Genomic DNA, 17,158 nt, shown 5'->3' with positions numbered 1-17,158 from the left:
TTCCCATATGTACAACCTAATTCATTAATCACTCGAAATTCCATAGCCCACCCGAGGGGACACATTTAACAATTCCGTCATGTACTATTAGGGGTAACGTTTGGACTGGATGAACCGAAGCAATGCCGAAAGTGTCCATCGCCTCCTATTAAACTAACGAGAACGTCTCGGTGCCTGGTCGTGTGCTCTTTTCTCCTTTTCGCTCTCCCTTTTCTCTCCGTAAAGGGAAGGAGGGAACGCTCTTAACCCCCCCCCCCCTCCCCTTCTTCCTCTATTATTTATTTAATGGGATACTGAATCTGTGTCAGTGCAAGTGCTCAGATATTGGCTTGTGGAGGTCTGGATCGTGGAGCATGCCTACGATGAAGTATTCATACGATTCTGTCAGACTCATTGAATGTGTTATAACTCTGTAATGATTCCTTCTGGTCACATGACATATATTGTTTCTGTCCATCCTGGAGAGGGATCCTCCTCTGTTGCTCTCCTGAAGGGTTCTTGATTTTTTTTTCCCTGCGAAAGGTTTTTATTCTGATCTGATGCGAGGTCAAAGGTCAGGGATGTCGTCTGTGTACAGATTGTTAAGCCGGCTGAGGCAAATTCTTAATTTGTGATATTGGGCTTCATAAAACAAGCTGAATTGTATTTTATTTAGTATTACACGAGGCCTGGTGTGCAACGCTCCCTCCTCTCCTGCCTTGGAGTCTTTGCTTTTTCGGTAGTTCTTTTTGGTCTGCACGACACAACCTTGTCCTCTTATCTCCGCTCTGCTGTGTGTTGTCACCGGGCGGCATTGGGAGGCGTATTGCAGTCACACCATCTGTTTCAGAGGAGCGCGAAGCAACGGCGAAAACAACTCAGAGCTCGGTCCTGTGTTTGGGAGCTCGAGTCTGGTCGACGCCATGTTGAGACGCAGAACTCTCATTCTGCTTATTGACCACACGTTCTTATCGGTTTTGTTTATTTATTCATTTGTTCTTATCTTATTTATTGCACCATCTTTTACCGTTTATTTCACTTTGCTCTTTTAACAGTTGAATTGTTTCGGGCCCTGTAATTGCCAATTTGTTTTACTACTCTACTTTGTGACCCTTTGTGTGCGATAAGTGCAAAATAACTTATTTATGTTGTAAAAAAGTGGATGTGAGAAATACTGAGGCTCGGTCATTTCTCCTAAACCATCTACGTTACGTCAGGTTTGTACGCGTCGGGGACAACGGGTGTAAAATACACTTGTAACATGTAAATTATCTTTTCAAAATAAAAGTAATTTTCGCAGGAAGGTAGATCAAGACCACAGAACCACTTCAGGAACAGAGCAAGGTTGACATTGGCTGACATGAGTCACGTGACCAGCGCCTCACTTGACTCACGGCACCAACGACTCACGTGCGTTTGGAGTGAAGAGGAATCGGTATCGACACCGTGACACCGATCACATTACCTAGAAGATCAACCTCTTGATTTTTTTAATTTAAATTTTTTTACATTTCGTACACAGCTCGTCGTGAGCGGAGCCGCGACCGGTTTCCCTGCAGGAGGCAGACTATTGAACCGGCGTGGCGTGATCTCAACACACACCCGGAGTCGATGAAACTTGATCCATCGGCTAATTTTCTGTCGCCGTTCTGCAAGCGGGAGGGCGGTATGACATCATGATTACCCCCCCGCCCCCCTCTCTTTAACCCTCCTGTTACCTTAGGGTCAATTTGACCCCATTCAATGTTTAATGTCGGTCTTCTTTCGGGTCAATTTGACCCCAGGCTGTTTTTCACTGTGTCAAACATATAAGAAATATCAACTTTTTTATATATTTAAAGGGCTATTTAGGTAGTCAACAAACAAACAAAGTACCTCAAACTTAAACTTGGAAAACAATATTAATTCTAATAATTTTCTGGAGGTTTTAATAGCTGGGGTCAAATTGACCCCAAGGGTAAAATATGTCAGTAAATATAAAGGTAACAGGAGGGTTAAACATTGAATGGGGTTAAATTGACCCAAAGGTAACAGGAGGGTTAATGATAATGTACATTCTGCTACATGCCCCCACTTGGCCACACATGAGCATATTGATGTGTGAAAACCGTGGAACTATAATATATTTTTTTGGGGGGGGGGGGGTGTTCACTGTATTTATTTACTTATAGGGTTACATTGTGTGTGTGTGTGTGTGTGTGTGTGTGTGTGTGTGTGTGTGTGTGTGTACAATGTTCAGAGACCGAAAGAGCATCACAAAAAACGACATTCAAACGTAGGAGGTTCTACCCCCCTCCATCCCCCCATAAGGATTAAGTGGCTAAAGGCTCCTGAACATCAAAGAGTTTCAGCGTTGTCTCCATGTTAAGGAAAGGCTCTACGATGAAGGTGTGCAGATGTCAAATGCTGCTTAGCGATGCAGGATATTAGGCTTCCCCTGGGACACACACATGAGAAACAAACCCTTTTTTACCACACACACACACACTAAGCCTACGTGTTTCACATACGACACGCGTCGATTGGCCAACACTGACTCATACCGACGCTCCCCTGCATGCCGCCGCGTGGACATTCACACACAGACGTCTGCGGGAACCCTCGAAACGACAGGATTCGTAAATCTGCACGCGAACCTCTTGATATTGGATCTCTGGGGAACGGCGAGCAGCGCGACGGTTTCGGGGATCGGAAACTATTTTACCTTTTGATGTGCAGCTCGGTTCATTTGCATGTACATCAGAGCACCAGTGCTGTTCAAAGGTCTTCTGAGCCGCTGACCTCATTAACGTGGTTGGATCAAACAATCCTTTATTATCTTCTATCTACCAGATGGGGGGACGGGGGGGGGGGGGTTCTCAACTGCAGGGTCACTGCAATGGACACAATTTGGGAGGGTCATGCTATTATTTGTGGGATACCAAGAGTGATTTGCAATTTTTGGGGGTGAAATATTAAAATAAAACAACCTGAAAGGGGGAAATTGTTCTTTAGGTATAGCGTCACAATAAGCTCGTCCCAGACCAATGATAAATATCAATATATATATATATATATATATGTATATATATATTAAGATATATATATATATATTTTAAGATATATATATATATATATACATAATAATATATATACATATATTGTACTAGTGTCTCTCTCTCTCTGCCCGTGCGCCACCTGCAGCTAGTTAATCAATCGATGGATCAAAAATAATAAATACATTTTAAAAATGCTAAATATAGGTATTCAAATATACTCGGTCGTCCGTTACTAAACCTGTACGCTACGCCCTGGTAAAGTCCATGTGTGGGAAACATCGAAATCGAGGAGAATGCCGCGTAAAAAATCTGCAGCCGATGCCAGACTGACATTCAGAAAGATACATGCCAAAGTGTTTAAGCAAAGAGGGCTTTTTAGTGCATCGTTTTTCCACCAGCCCTGTTCAAAACATGTATTGGTCACGATTCCCAAATCTTTCTTGATGCTATGTCCTCGTGTAAAACTAAGACCGATATTGTTATCACATCTGTTTAACTCTCCAACACGTGTATTGGTTCATTCCACTGCTGTGTGTGTGTGTCTGTGGCACAAGTACATGCGTCTGATGAAGAAGGTGTTGGTTTGTTTTGAAAGGCTCACACACCATACAATAACACCACTGATCAGTGTTTTAACATGTCAGATAGTCAAGCCAATCTAGGAATCTTCAGTCATGGCAAATAATGTGACCAATCAAATAGAATAGCTCCTTCAGTTTGCACCTCTTTCCGTGTGAGAGTCAGCTGGAGAGCGAAAGACTCCGGAGCAGCCGGCTGTCTGCTCGCGGGAAAACTCACTTAACCCTTGTGTTGCCTTCGGGTCAATTTGACCCGATTCAATGTTTCGCCTTCGGGTCAATATGACCCGATTCAAAGTTTAACCCTCCTGTTACCTTTATATTTACTAACATATTTTACCCTTGAGGTCAATATGACCCCAGCTATTAAAATCTCCAGAAAATTATTAGAATTAATATTGTTTTCCAAGTTTAAGTGTGAGGTACTTTATGTTTGTTTGTTGACTCCCGAAAGAACACCGACATTAAACATTGAATCGGGTCAAATTGACCCGAAGGCGACAGGAGGGTTAAATATTGAATCGGGTCAAAATGACCCGAAGGCAACACAAGGGTTAAGAAGGAGGAAAATATTACATTCGTAACTCGCCACCCCGGGGAGCAATCAAGCTCCATTTGTGTTACGTTTTGATAAAAAGGAGAAAATCAAGTAAAATGTCTGTCAGAATATTTCTTTTTACTGGTCAACAGTTTGCAACTTATCTGATTTATTAAAGCTGGCACTTTTTATCCTCGGAAAAAAATGTCCTCGTAAGGGGAAAAACAGCTGCGCAATATCCATGCACATAAGGGGGGTTATGTCTCGTGATGCATGGGACTCATATGGCTGACTGTGTATAAAGAATTCGGGATATGTTAGACAAGGCACATTATAGATTTCCACTTCTCTTTCAGAAATGAATACTTGGTAAAACGATCGGCTTATATTCTTCTGGCGCTGTACCGAGGATTAATAAGGCTCATATCCTCGATGACATTAATGGTAGTCATTTGGTAATGGACCTTAACCATCAGCTCAACTTTAATTATCGTGATATAATCAGCAAAAAATTCATGTCGCCTTTTAAAGAATTCCCATATATTTGTGCATCGGTCTTAGTTGAAGGCTCGAAAATAAACTCTTGCGTAACTTTTTGTTGTATCAGAATTCAGAAACAATGGTTCAGAAACAAGAAATGCTCATCCATTTGATTTAGACGTCCGCGATTGACTGTCGATTGTGGGATAATATTGGGGGGGAAATCGTATTCATGATTTGCTTGTCAAAAGTCCCAGTGAGCTGTGGGTGACCCTGACCGCTGGCCAATGGGGATGCTGCACTTTGAAAACAGGATAGAGATAGAGATTCCGGCGCTGTGATTGGAAATATGCTTCATTCAAATTCATTCTGGACTCTATTCCAAGATGAAAGGATCAGCCATTTTTCCATGTATGCAAATTGCAAAAACAAAACATATTGCAAAAACACAAGGGTCATTTTCTTTGACCTGAACGGATTAAACGGATGATATCGGTGTCATAAAGGAGAAGAATACGGATTAAACAATCGTTTGTGTGATTTGTAATCAAAGCTCGGTGTCGCAGCGCTCATGCGCACAGACGTCACAAAGGATGCACTGAGCGTGAAATGTAATTCATCACAAACCGCAACGTAATGGTCCATAAAACGGTCTTGACAGGCCTCAGTTTGCTCACATATTCATCTCCGTCCTTTTTACGGTTTGACTTGGACTCGGACTCAAGTCTCATCTGCAGATCTCAGGTTTAACCCTCCTGTTACCTTCAAATGTACAAACATATTTTACCCCATGGGTCCATTTGACCCCAGCAATTAAAACCTAGAGAAAATTATTAGAATTAATATTGTTTCCCAAGTTTAAGTGTGAGGTACTTTATGTTTGTTTGTTGACTACCTAAATAGCCCTTTAAATAAATAAAAAAGTTGATATTTACCTTCGCATTGAAAATGCAGAAGGTTATGTTTTGATCGCCGTGTATTTATTTATTTGTATGCGTGTTATTCGCATAACAAGAAAAGTTTTAAACCGAATCGCATGAAATTTGGTGGGATGATTGGTTATTATCCGGGGACCATTTGATTAGATTTTGGGATCAATCGGGTCAAAGGTCATGGAAAGGTCAAAATCTTCTTTTTACCATAGCACGGTCAATTTGTATCCAATTGGCATGCAACTAATGCCAAAATGTTCATAATGCAATGCCCAATCTTGTGATATGTGAAGGTATGCGCTCTACCGAGTGCCCGTTCTAGTTCTTATATGTTTTACACAGTGAAAAACAGCCTGGGGGTCAAATTGTACAGGAAATTGAAAACATATCATCATGTGAATTTTATGTTTACCCAGTTGTCCCCAATAAATTAGGAAAAGTCATGAAATTTGAATTTAAAAAAATTATGTCAATAATCTTTTTAGAGACGTTAAAGATTGAATGGGGTCAAATTGACCCTAAAGGTAATAGGAGGGTTAAGCATCTTGAATGTTTATATTATTATAGCACAAAAGACTAAATGTTTCAAATCAATCTGTCGAGAACAACTGAACAGTTATAGCATACACCATCTTTCTAGCAAGCCCCTTTTCACAGGAACTCCGACACACCACCGCTGCACCTCTATGGATACCTCAAGACATCACCTCATAGTTTCTGGGACGGAGTGTTTGCAGGACGTGACATTGTTTTATTTTGGCGGGGGAGAGGGTGATGCAAATGTTTTGTCGTGCCACGCTGCTGCCTGCTTGCATTTGGGCGTAGCGACGCCCATTCCGAGACCAATTACATACAATTTGTACGTCTCTTTGATGAGGACGGTTTTTTCTCTTCCCCCGCTGTGGAAATAGAATACTGCACACAACATCCCAATTGTTCTCCGAGAACACGTTTCTGAAGCTGCGTTTTCAGAAACCTAACCCTAACCCAGGACGAAGGTCGTGGCGCGGGACGTCTTCTCTGCAACGACTCAAGGAGAAGAATCAATCGCAGTCGAGGGCGAAGTCGTGACCTTTGAATAAATCAAAAGGCTGTGTCACGGTTCGGCAGGCCAGAGACGGGTGGCGTGGCGCCGTGCCGTCCGCTGACCTCGCACATCGTTTACTCTCCCAACACATCCTGATCAATTCCTCAACGATGTGGCCGATACGCTCGCGGAACGCAGCAACAGGCGGAACACGCTGTGTGCGGATGAGAAGGGCTGGCTCGCTCGGACTTCCTGATGATGTCATTTCAAATTTAAATAATCTGCGTTTCAGTCATGTGATGAGAAACAAAATGGGAAAACTGAAGTCACATTTGAGGTGAAACGGAAACTCAAAAGGCAACTTCAAGGATTCACGTGATGGACGGAACTCCTCACCACCTGCTCTCTCTCGGCCGTTAGTGGGCACAACATCACAACCCTAGAACAATAAGTATTACATATTTCTGGGTAAATTAACTTGTTATTGTCTGGTCGCTGCTAAATGGCTTTGAAATGGACTTTTCTGATGGTGTCCAGTGATCGATACTCACTTATTTCTACGACATAGAAATCCATCCTTCCTAGGGATGGGTATCATTTCTTATTTTTTTCGATACCGGTGCTAAACCGGTACTTTTAAAACGCTACCGGTGCCTAAACGGTGCCTGAACCGATCCCTAATTATTTGTTTTAAAGCATAAACGATGCGACATTAAAAAACAAATTTATAAAAACCTGTAAAAAGCCGCCCTTCACGCGGCCGCACTTGAAAAAAACGGAGATCAGACCGCCACGATCATAGCTAGCGCGAGCTACGGGCTACGAGCGAGCTTAAACACGGTTAAAATGCCCAATTTATTATTGGTTGGCACCGGTTTTCGGACGTGCCGTTTTATTTTGAAGTTTATACGTCCGTATATATATATATTTATAGAAAATATTTTTACTGCATTGTTAATATAATTTGTAACATCTAGAATGCATTTTAAATATAGTCATAGCGCTGTATGATTGTCGTTATAAACTCACATTTTTTATCTAAATTTAAAAGGTATTTATTTAGATTTAAAAGGTCAAACATCTTTAGTTAATAAGTGTGTTCATTCCTATAGTTATAACACATTATAATCGTTTTATTATGCATTTTAATCATTATTGGTACCCAACCCTACTCCTTCCCCTTGTAGAGTATATAAACCATTTATATGCACTTCCTGCTCTGGTGAGTCACGGTAAACCTCGTGCAACGTTCTTTGGAAAGACCTTACTTATGATTATGCTATTAAAGCAAATGCGTGCTGAGGATGCGATTGAAGTGCACTCTAAAAAGTGTAACTGCATGCACAAGACACTGGACACACTGAAACACACACACACACACACACACACACACACACACACACACACACACACAGTTCACCAGCCGCCAGTGTCTGTGATGAGCAGGCAGAAAGGAGAGCCTCTCTGGGCATAAATATGTCCAGCGTCAAGATATACAACTGGCAATCCCGTCTCCAGTTGAAGTCTCGCCGATTGCTTCTCAGCCCCTTGCTGCAACTCATGCATGTGTGCACTACACACAGACAGAGGCGTGGCCTTGCACACATCATCTACACACAGCACAGACATATAAAATACACACACACAATGAGGGGGGGGGGGGGGGGGCAAAGAAGGGATGTATCATAAAATGCAAATGACCTCTCAGTTTAATTGATTATGAAAGCACATCCAACCAACCTGGACGTCTAACCGGGAGACGTCACTTTGAGCAGATATCACCTTTCAGTGTTTCACTTGTCTTCAATTCATTGCTGTGTTTCTGTGAATGAAATCTGAATATTTACCTTCGCATTGAAAATGCGGAAGGTTATGTTTTGATCGCCATTTATTTATTTATTTATTTTTATGTGTTATTATTAAAAAACTCAAAAAGTAAAAACACAAAATATTGAACTGAATGATGGATGATTGGATGGGATGGGGGACATTTTATTAGATTTTTGATTTCATCAATCAAAAGCAAGGTCAAAAGGTCATGGAAAGGTCAACACATTTTTACCATTTTACCATATATTTTTTTTTCCAATTTGCATGCAACTAATGCCAAATGTTCATAATTCAATAATTCATCTTTGTGATATGCGAAGGTATCCGCTCTACCGAGTGCCCATTCTCGTATTTAAATGCAGCGATATTGATAATGAAATGTGCGTCATTCTACCACCAAGGGTGGCGAGTAGTCCAGCGAAAAGGACTTTTACTAAGGTATCCATTGTCCCGTGGCGCAAATGACATTTTCCCTGACGTTATGTGACGTGACGCCACACCACAGTCACATGACACAGTTGTACCTAATCCTCACCGTGTGGTTTTGTGGTCCAAATTAATAAATGCCACCGTTCCACAACGTTAACCACGCATGAACCTTCAGCATCAAGATAATAATATTGCAAATAATAATTTTTAAAAATGGATGTGGCGCTTTCCAAAGTTGTCAAAGATACTTTACAAACATTAAGATAACTTTAGGGGATGTGACCAGGCTGCTAGGACCCATTTTATACTCTTATACTCTTTATAACCACGGATGTTCCAAAGCATCTTCTCAACATTGATTGGTCCTGAACCGTCTTATTCAGCAACATATAAAGGTCAGTTTAACTCTTTGTTATTACCTCTACTTTACTTTATTAAATTCAAACTCATTCTGCATGGAAACAACACTCTTTAAAAACACTTTAAACTAGAACGGGCACTCGGTAGAGCGCATACCTTCGCATATCACAAGATTGGGCAGTGAATTATGAACATTTTGGCATTAATTGCATGCCAATTGGATACAAATTGACCGTGCTATGGTAAAAAGAAGATTTTGACCTTTTCATGACCTTGACCTTTGACCCGATAGATCCCAAAATCTAATCCCCGGATAATAACCAATCATCCCACCAAATTTCATGCGATTCGGTTTAATACTTTGTGTTATGCGAATAACACGCATACAAATAAATAAATAAATAAATAATTACACGGCGATCAAAACATAACCTTCCGCATTTTCAATGCGAAGGTAACAATGGAACTTAACTGTTGTGTGAAATCTAGTGTGTGTGACCTCTTATGGGCCAATGTGGACACACTTCTTTTGTTCGCCTTCTGATTTCCGAGAGAGCAGAACTGCACAAAACGTTCCCGCTCCGAAATTATTAGTATTATTATTATTACAATTACAGGACTATTGTGTGATAGTTGGAGAGTTTGCAAAGTCCTGCAGTGCCAGTGTTCGCCAACGCTCACAAAAAAATAAATAAAAATAAACTCAGAAGCGGGGAAAAATATCCCTAAAACGCAGCAGTCCGAAAGCGGATGCACACTCTCCAATAAACGTGGCGTGACTAATCCCTCCTCGCGAGCGACAGGGCCGAGTCATCGCGCACACAATGGACGGCCTCCCTCCGAGGGGCTTCAAAGCAAAGCGTTTGCCGCAACGCCGACGTGAGTGACGGGACGACATTCCAGCCGGTGTCACGCCGGCGTTTACTAAAAAAAAAGCTCGATGAGGCCGGCTAAGCTCCAGTGATTGGCCTTTGTGTGTGAATGTGGCCACTTCAGTGCTGTGCGGCCCCTCCTGAGTGTGTTTGTCGGCATAAGCACTTCCTCTGACTTTTTTTTTGCCTGCTCGCGCTGATTGTGTGTGTGTGTGTGTGTGTGTGTGTCACCGGTTCATTTGTGGCGGTTTTGCCGTGGCGTGCAGAGCTCACATCGCCTTGTTTTCATCGTGGTGCTGGGGGGTGCGTTGGCATCACTTCATGCGGTGTATGTTTATGCCCCATGCTCACACAGACTGCAGTTAACCCTCCTGTTACCTTCGGGTCAATTTGACCCCATTCAATGTTTAATGTCGGTGTTCTTTCGGGTCAATTTGACCCCAGGCTGTTTTTCACTGTGTCAAACATATAAGAAATATCAACTTTTTTATATATTTAAAGGGCTATTTAGGTAGTCAACAAACAAACATAAAGTACCTCACACTTAAACTTGGGAAACAATATTAATTATAATAATTTTCGGGAGGTTTTAATTGCTGGGGTCAAATTGACCCCAAGGGTAAAATATGTCAGTAAATATAAAGGTAACATGAGGGTTAAACATTGAATGGGGTCAAATTGACCCTAAGGTAACAGGAGGGTTAAGCAGCTTTTAAAAAGAGAGCGTAGATCCCACAGAACCACGACTCAGAAGGTACAGACACCTTGTCCACCTGAACTATTTTTTTTTTAGATCTTGTGTCATCGCAAATGTTTGATCCCTAACCTGCAGACAAGGTGTGGGAAGGTCTTCACGTTTTCAACACCGGCAAAGCACTGTGGCCCCACACGTCACACGCAGGCCGGTGGGCCCGCCTCACTGGACCGCTGTGATGTGCATCACACTATGTAGATCAGTCAGTATGTGTTATGTTTATTCATGCAGACCTCCAACAACCCCGAGGTGCAAACACAACTTTTGCCTGTGTTGCAAACGCACCGCACACGCACACGCACACAGGTGCAAGCAACCCAAATTAAACCAAAATACAAAAATAAACAGGCAACACAGCAGGAAGGGAGAGGGTGTGTGTGTGTGTGTGTGTGTGTGTGATGCGGTGCCTTGCAGTGGAAGCTGCTCGTCCAGCACTTTCATCCGAGAAGTTTCACCTGCTTCGTTGCCACGACTCCCTTTTCTGGTCATCGTCTGGGTGAGTCTTCTCACAAGTGAATGGCACTCAATGAATACTTTGATATCAATGTATAGATTACAAATACAGGACTGTCTCAGAAAATTAGAATATTGTGATAAAGTTCTTTATTTTCTGTAATGCAATTAAAAAAACAAAAATGTCATGCATTCTGGATTCATTACAAATCAACTGAAATATTGCAAGCCTTTTATTCTTTTAATATTGCTGATTATGGCTTACAGCTTAAGAAAACTCTAAAATCCTATCTCATAAAATTTTAATATTTCCTCAGACCAAGTAAAAAAAAAGATTTATAACAGCTGAGTGTTTGTCAAGGCTCAGGAAACCCTTGCAGGTGTTTCGAGTTAATTAGACAATTCAAGTGATTTGTTTAATACCCTACTAGTATACTTTTCATGATATTCTAATATTTAGAGATAGGATATTTGAGTTTTAATAAAACAATAAACAATATTTCAGTTGATTTGTAATGAATCAATGCATGACATTTTTTTTTTTTGAATTGCATTACAGAAAATAAAGAACTATATATATATTGGACCTAATGTTGAAATTGTGTGTGTGATCAGTTTCGGTTCTGTAATGGACACATACGGCAAAAGGCCCGTGTGGCTCTCCGCCCGGAGTTAAAGCTGAACTCCTTGGGAGTAAATGTCCTTCTTGCTCACAGATTTGCTGTCACTGGTTCATGGGGGAATATAATTTGACATGTTATATATACATATATATATATATATATATATATATACATATATGTATATATATACACCACACAATATATGTTGCATATATATACACATACATATATAATATATATATACACACACACATATATATATATATATATACACACACCACACAATATATGTTGCATATATATACACATACATATATATAAACACACATATATATATATATAATATATATATACACACACACACATATATATATACACACACACACATATATATATATACACACACACATATATATATATGTATATATACACACCACACAATATATGTTGCTCTGCTGCCTTCCCTCACACACATCTTCAAGGCTACAGAGACAGAGAGAGAGAGAGAGAGTCGTGTTCATTGTCAGTGAAGGGCGAGTCCTTCAGCAGACGGGGTCAGCGCTCTAATGTGAGGAGGTGATGATATTGTGGTGATATTTAATGAGAGGATAAAAGCTTAAGGGGGGGATGAGTATTAGCCTTTTTAGATATCATTAAACATTGATACTGTGGAACACGCTGGGGTCCTTTCCATTGACTTTCATGCTGCGTGCTCATAGAGTTTCACCTCTGGGGACCTTCATCACCCCCCTCCGCCATCCTCCTCCCTCTACCATCCTCCTCCCTCCGCCATCCTCCTCCCTCCCGCACTCCCCCGACCCTCGGTGCTGCACTAAAGCTCAGAGCAGATCAGATCGCCACCCCGCTTCTCAAGATAAGATTAGTGTGTGTGTGTGTGTTTTAGTCGTGGATTATGTGAGGTCATGCACTCCCTCTGGCTGCCTTTCCGCTCACAATGTATGACATACGCATATTAGAACTATTCTAAAACTATTAAAGGCCCTTGAAGGGACTCGCAGAAATGAACCCCAGGATCCTGATAAGCCCTTCAGATACTTCTCTACATAATGTCATGTGTGTGTGTGTGTGTGTGTGTCTTTCTGTGTGCTTTTCCAGAGTGATGATTTCATTATAATATTCAGTAAACTACTTTTTCTCTTCTTAAAAGTATTAGTTAGTCATATACTAAAGCAAACCACAGTGTACTCTTTATACTGGTTCTAAAATCGATTGTTGTTTTTCATGATCTATCAATCGGCTGGTTCTTTCCCCAATTTATCATTTCAGCTTTTCAAAGACAGGAAATAAAACAAATGCCTATCGCAGTTTGCCTGCGCAAAAACTGATATCACTTAATTGCTTGTTCTCCTCAACAAATACGTTCAATAATGAGTCAATGAACACAGGGGCCACTTATTTCTTACGTGGCTCACCGAACTGATCAAGCGACAAGTTGTTCCTCTTCTGTGCCGTGACACTCACATTCATAATCACAAGATAAGTAGAGACATGTATATTTTTTAGAATGCTTATATCCCCTTTTTTCTTAATGGTGTTGTTCATACAATTAATAATTGTAATCGAAGTTCCTCTTAACTACATGGTGTTGGTCTCGTGAAGCACCAGCAGAGGGCGGTAGAACCCTTTGAAACAGACGAGGCAGCGAACACGACCTGTGTGTGTGTGTGTGTGTGTACGTGTGTGTACGTGTGTGTATATACAGTATATCCAGCTGCGTGTGGTTGTGGTTGGTAGAGGCTCGGTGGCGTTTGGGGGCGGGAAGGATCTGTTGCTGTGAAGTGAAGCTGTGAACTTTAAAAATAGCACCAAAAATGAATAAATGTATCTCATTCACAGGAACCGCTCCACCTCTCCTCTCCTCTCCCCTGGAGCGCTGCCTGTCGACAACTCAACGGCACCCTGTAAGAAACATGAGCTAGTTGCACTGATGCCTCCTTCCCTTTACTCAGTAACTAGTACAAACACACACACACAGAGATCCGCTGAATCCACTTCAACAATTACTTTGACCCAATCCACTTCTGCAGCAAAGTAAGTGGTCATGTTGAATTTTTATTGCAAAGAAGACCAGTAACGCGCCCTGGACTGCAATGCTCTCTTCACATTTAACTTCTACTGGTCACATAGTCCACAACCATTTATTGAGCACATTTATCTCCAGTGGGTATCAAAACAAGTCTTCACACAAGTAGAATGTGATGTGATCTTTGAAAAAGCAAAACAAACTTAAAAACAGCTCTTGGCACATCTCCACTTTTTTAATTCCATCCCACTTTATTGCTTTATTCCCCATTTTTCGGGGGCATGTTGGCCTTTTAGTGACCGATGATGCTACCAGTGCTCTAGTTTATGTTGTATACATTGTCTTACTGATACCCGACGCGTGACCCTGACATGTGACCGCACTTGTTACCGATCATGTGTTCATTCAATATTTGTGTGTTTAGGTCCCCCGGCCAGACGTGCGGTCTCCCCATTCTGCTGGAAGGCTGCCAGCCACAGGTCACATGACCTGGAAGAGAAAACCTGGGAGACTTTTGGGACCCCTTTTCGGTGAGACAACAACTTCTCACTGCTTTTCCTTTGCCGACAGCACGAGCATCGTGACCGACGGGTTGCTGCACTCTGACTTCAAAGGCTGTTGCTGGTTTGGACTGTCTGGGTGTTTTTCTGCCAAATCTATTGGCTTGACCACGAAAACTGAACTGATCTGCGTACGCGCGAGAACACTTTGCTCTGGTGCCCTGTGGTTGCCCGGGGAACACAACATGCAGCGCAAATCTGGTCAGTGACGACAAACATTGGATCTGCCATTGATAGATAGATAGATAGATAAATAATGTATTAATCCCCAAGGGGAAATTTGTCGTAACAGTAGCAGCACCAATAAACTAAACACACGAGAATAAAAAATGAAATATAAAATATAAAAAACAGGGATGAAAGATATAGATGTATACAAGTGAAAGACACAGATGTTGTATACATCTATATCTTTCACCTGTACACATCCACATCCTTCTATATCAGAAGTATACAAAGTAAAATATAAAATAAAATATATATGTATATATACAACATATATGCATACACAATACAATACGAATGACTAAAATTAAATTAAATATTAAATATAGACAGTGTGCAAAATGTGTGTATGTGTGTAGTGTAAATGAAAATGAAATGTGTGTGTAGTGTAAATAAATGAAATGTGTGAAGTGCAGATCAACATAGTGTAAATATGGAGTTATTATTGCAGTTATTGCTAAATTAATTGCTAAGTTATTGATAAACTGAGTGTGTGTGTGTGTGTGTGTTTTACCCTCCGTTACAGAGAGGTGTAAGCAAGCAGATGTTCTTGCTTTGAAGTTTTAGATTGAGTCTTGAACTAAAGGCTGGGCTCACTCGCAATGATAAGATGTGGAAAATATGTGTAGTTGTCATGAACAGGGGAGACGCTCGATGTTCACGTCGACACATCGAACAGCCGCCGAGCATTCATTTCGTTATGTTCCCCTGCCTCTTCTTTATCTTCCTCTTTCCTTTTCTGAACGTAAGTTTCAAATATACTTCTCCGTCACTCCGAGTGTCAGAGTGTTTAAACAAAATCTCCCATGAGGCTTAGCGGTTTGCTTAAACATAATAGTAACGCGAATGCTTTTTTCCAAACGTGAAAACTACAACTCATTATCCAACCAACCTGACACAGCAGACTATGTCGTGTGAGATGATTCTGTGAGTAATGATTTCATATTTGTGTAGCAGCTTTAAAAAAGAAAATCTGAAACCTAGATTATGATCATTTTTGGATATTTTGCTTTGCTGATTGGTGGCAGATAAATACAAATAAATGTAGTTACGTGGCAGAAGAAACAATGAAACAAAGTCTTCATCAAGTTCAGTAACAAAAGAAAAGTAAAAAGTTACCAATGAAAACGGTTGCTGTGCGTAATTCGCAGTAAAAGTCTTTTAACCCTAAAGCTCTGGCTAGAATAAGGGCATGTGGTAAATATGCTATGCAGACATTCAGCGTGCACAGCTCAGCCTTCTTTAACCCTCCTGTGACCTTCAAATTTACTAACATATTTTACCCTTTGGGTCAATTTGACCCCAGCAATTAATACCTCCAGAAAATTATTAGAATTCATATTTTTTCCCAAGTTTAGGTGTCAGGTACTTTATGTTTGTTTGTTGACGACCTAAATAGCCCTTTAAATAAAAGGACATTGAAAACATATCATGTGAATTTTATGTTTGCCCAGTTGTCCCCAATAAATTAGGAAAAGTCATGAAATATGAAGCAAAAAAACTGATGTTAGTAATTTGTTTAGAGATGTTAAACATTGGAATGGGGTCAAATTGACCCCAAAGGTCACAGGAGAGTTAAGAGCAGAAGACGTTTCTGCAACAGTTCCTGTATTTCAGCGGAGGCGGAGAGAGGTAGCATGCGCTGCAGCCACGCAGCTGGAGGGCAGACGTCTCTCCCGCAGACGGCTGAGGGTCAAAAACTACGAGGCATTCATCTTCCCCACCTTTTTTCTGCCCACTCTGTCAGCTCAGTTTGCCGTTCCTGGAAGGTTGGACTGAATTGTGGGTCGATGAATAAAAAGCCAGTGGTGACCTCGGTGACGGGCATGAAGTACATGCACGCACCCGTAAGATTCAATCGCTTATTTTTTTATGAACTGAATTGAATTTCATCGAAGTTGTGAAGTCTCTCACCAGATCGGGCTGCGCTTTTTGTTGAGTGACATTCTGTTTGACCGCTTTAATCCGAGTGTGGGGAGGAATTCCTCCAGGCTGACTTTAACCTTTGCCAATGTAACAGCTTTGTTTTTAATTTGCACCATGTGTCAGGAGTTATCCAGGAAAAGGCAATACTGTCAGGTTTGAAAATAGCACATCAATATCAAGTCCCAAATGATTTGACACGAAGCCGTGAGGTAAGACCAACGCAATGCTCAGTGTCAAACGGTTCATTTCAAATGTTTTTTTTTTCATCCAAAATGTAAATAAAAGCTCCAGGAAGTTCAAGTAATAATTGTAATGTGACACTTTAATGGACAATTAGTGTACCAATGATTTATGTGTATTAAATTGTGGGATTCCAGTCCACACTACTACACCCTGGTCGTCCCAGTTCATGTCACATGCTCACCAGTGACTGACGACAAACAGCTGGCTGATATGACGTCATCCATCACATTTACCAACATTTAGACTTGAAAAGATATCGTGAACAAA

General features: G+C 41.1%; 1 protein-coding gene across 2 annotated transcripts in view; it reads left to right on the top strand.

Moving 5' to 3' along the window:
• LOC130203018 (poly(rC)-binding protein 3) overlaps window positions 1–17,158 on the top strand; it is a 68,577-nt gene that overhangs the window by 14,006 nt on the left and 37,413 nt on the right. For both annotated transcript variants that reach the window (XM_056428926.1, XM_056428919.1), the window contains exons 2-3: window positions 13,751–13,815; window positions 14,362–14,467. The gene's annotated coding sequence lies outside the window, so the exon portion shown is untranslated. The remainder of the gene's footprint in view (window positions 1–13,750; window positions 13,816–14,361; window positions 14,468–17,158) is intronic.

Source organism: Pseudoliparis swirei, chromosome 2, assembly GCF_029220125.1.
Source record: "Pseudoliparis swirei isolate HS2019 ecotype Mariana Trench chromosome 2, NWPU_hadal_v1, whole genome shotgun sequence".
Taxonomy (NCBI): Eukaryota; Metazoa; Chordata; class Actinopteri; order Perciformes; family Liparidae; genus Pseudoliparis; species Pseudoliparis swirei.
The sequence above is the reverse complement of the archived record's forward strand: the minus strand, read 5'-3'. Positions and strand labels throughout refer to the sequence as shown.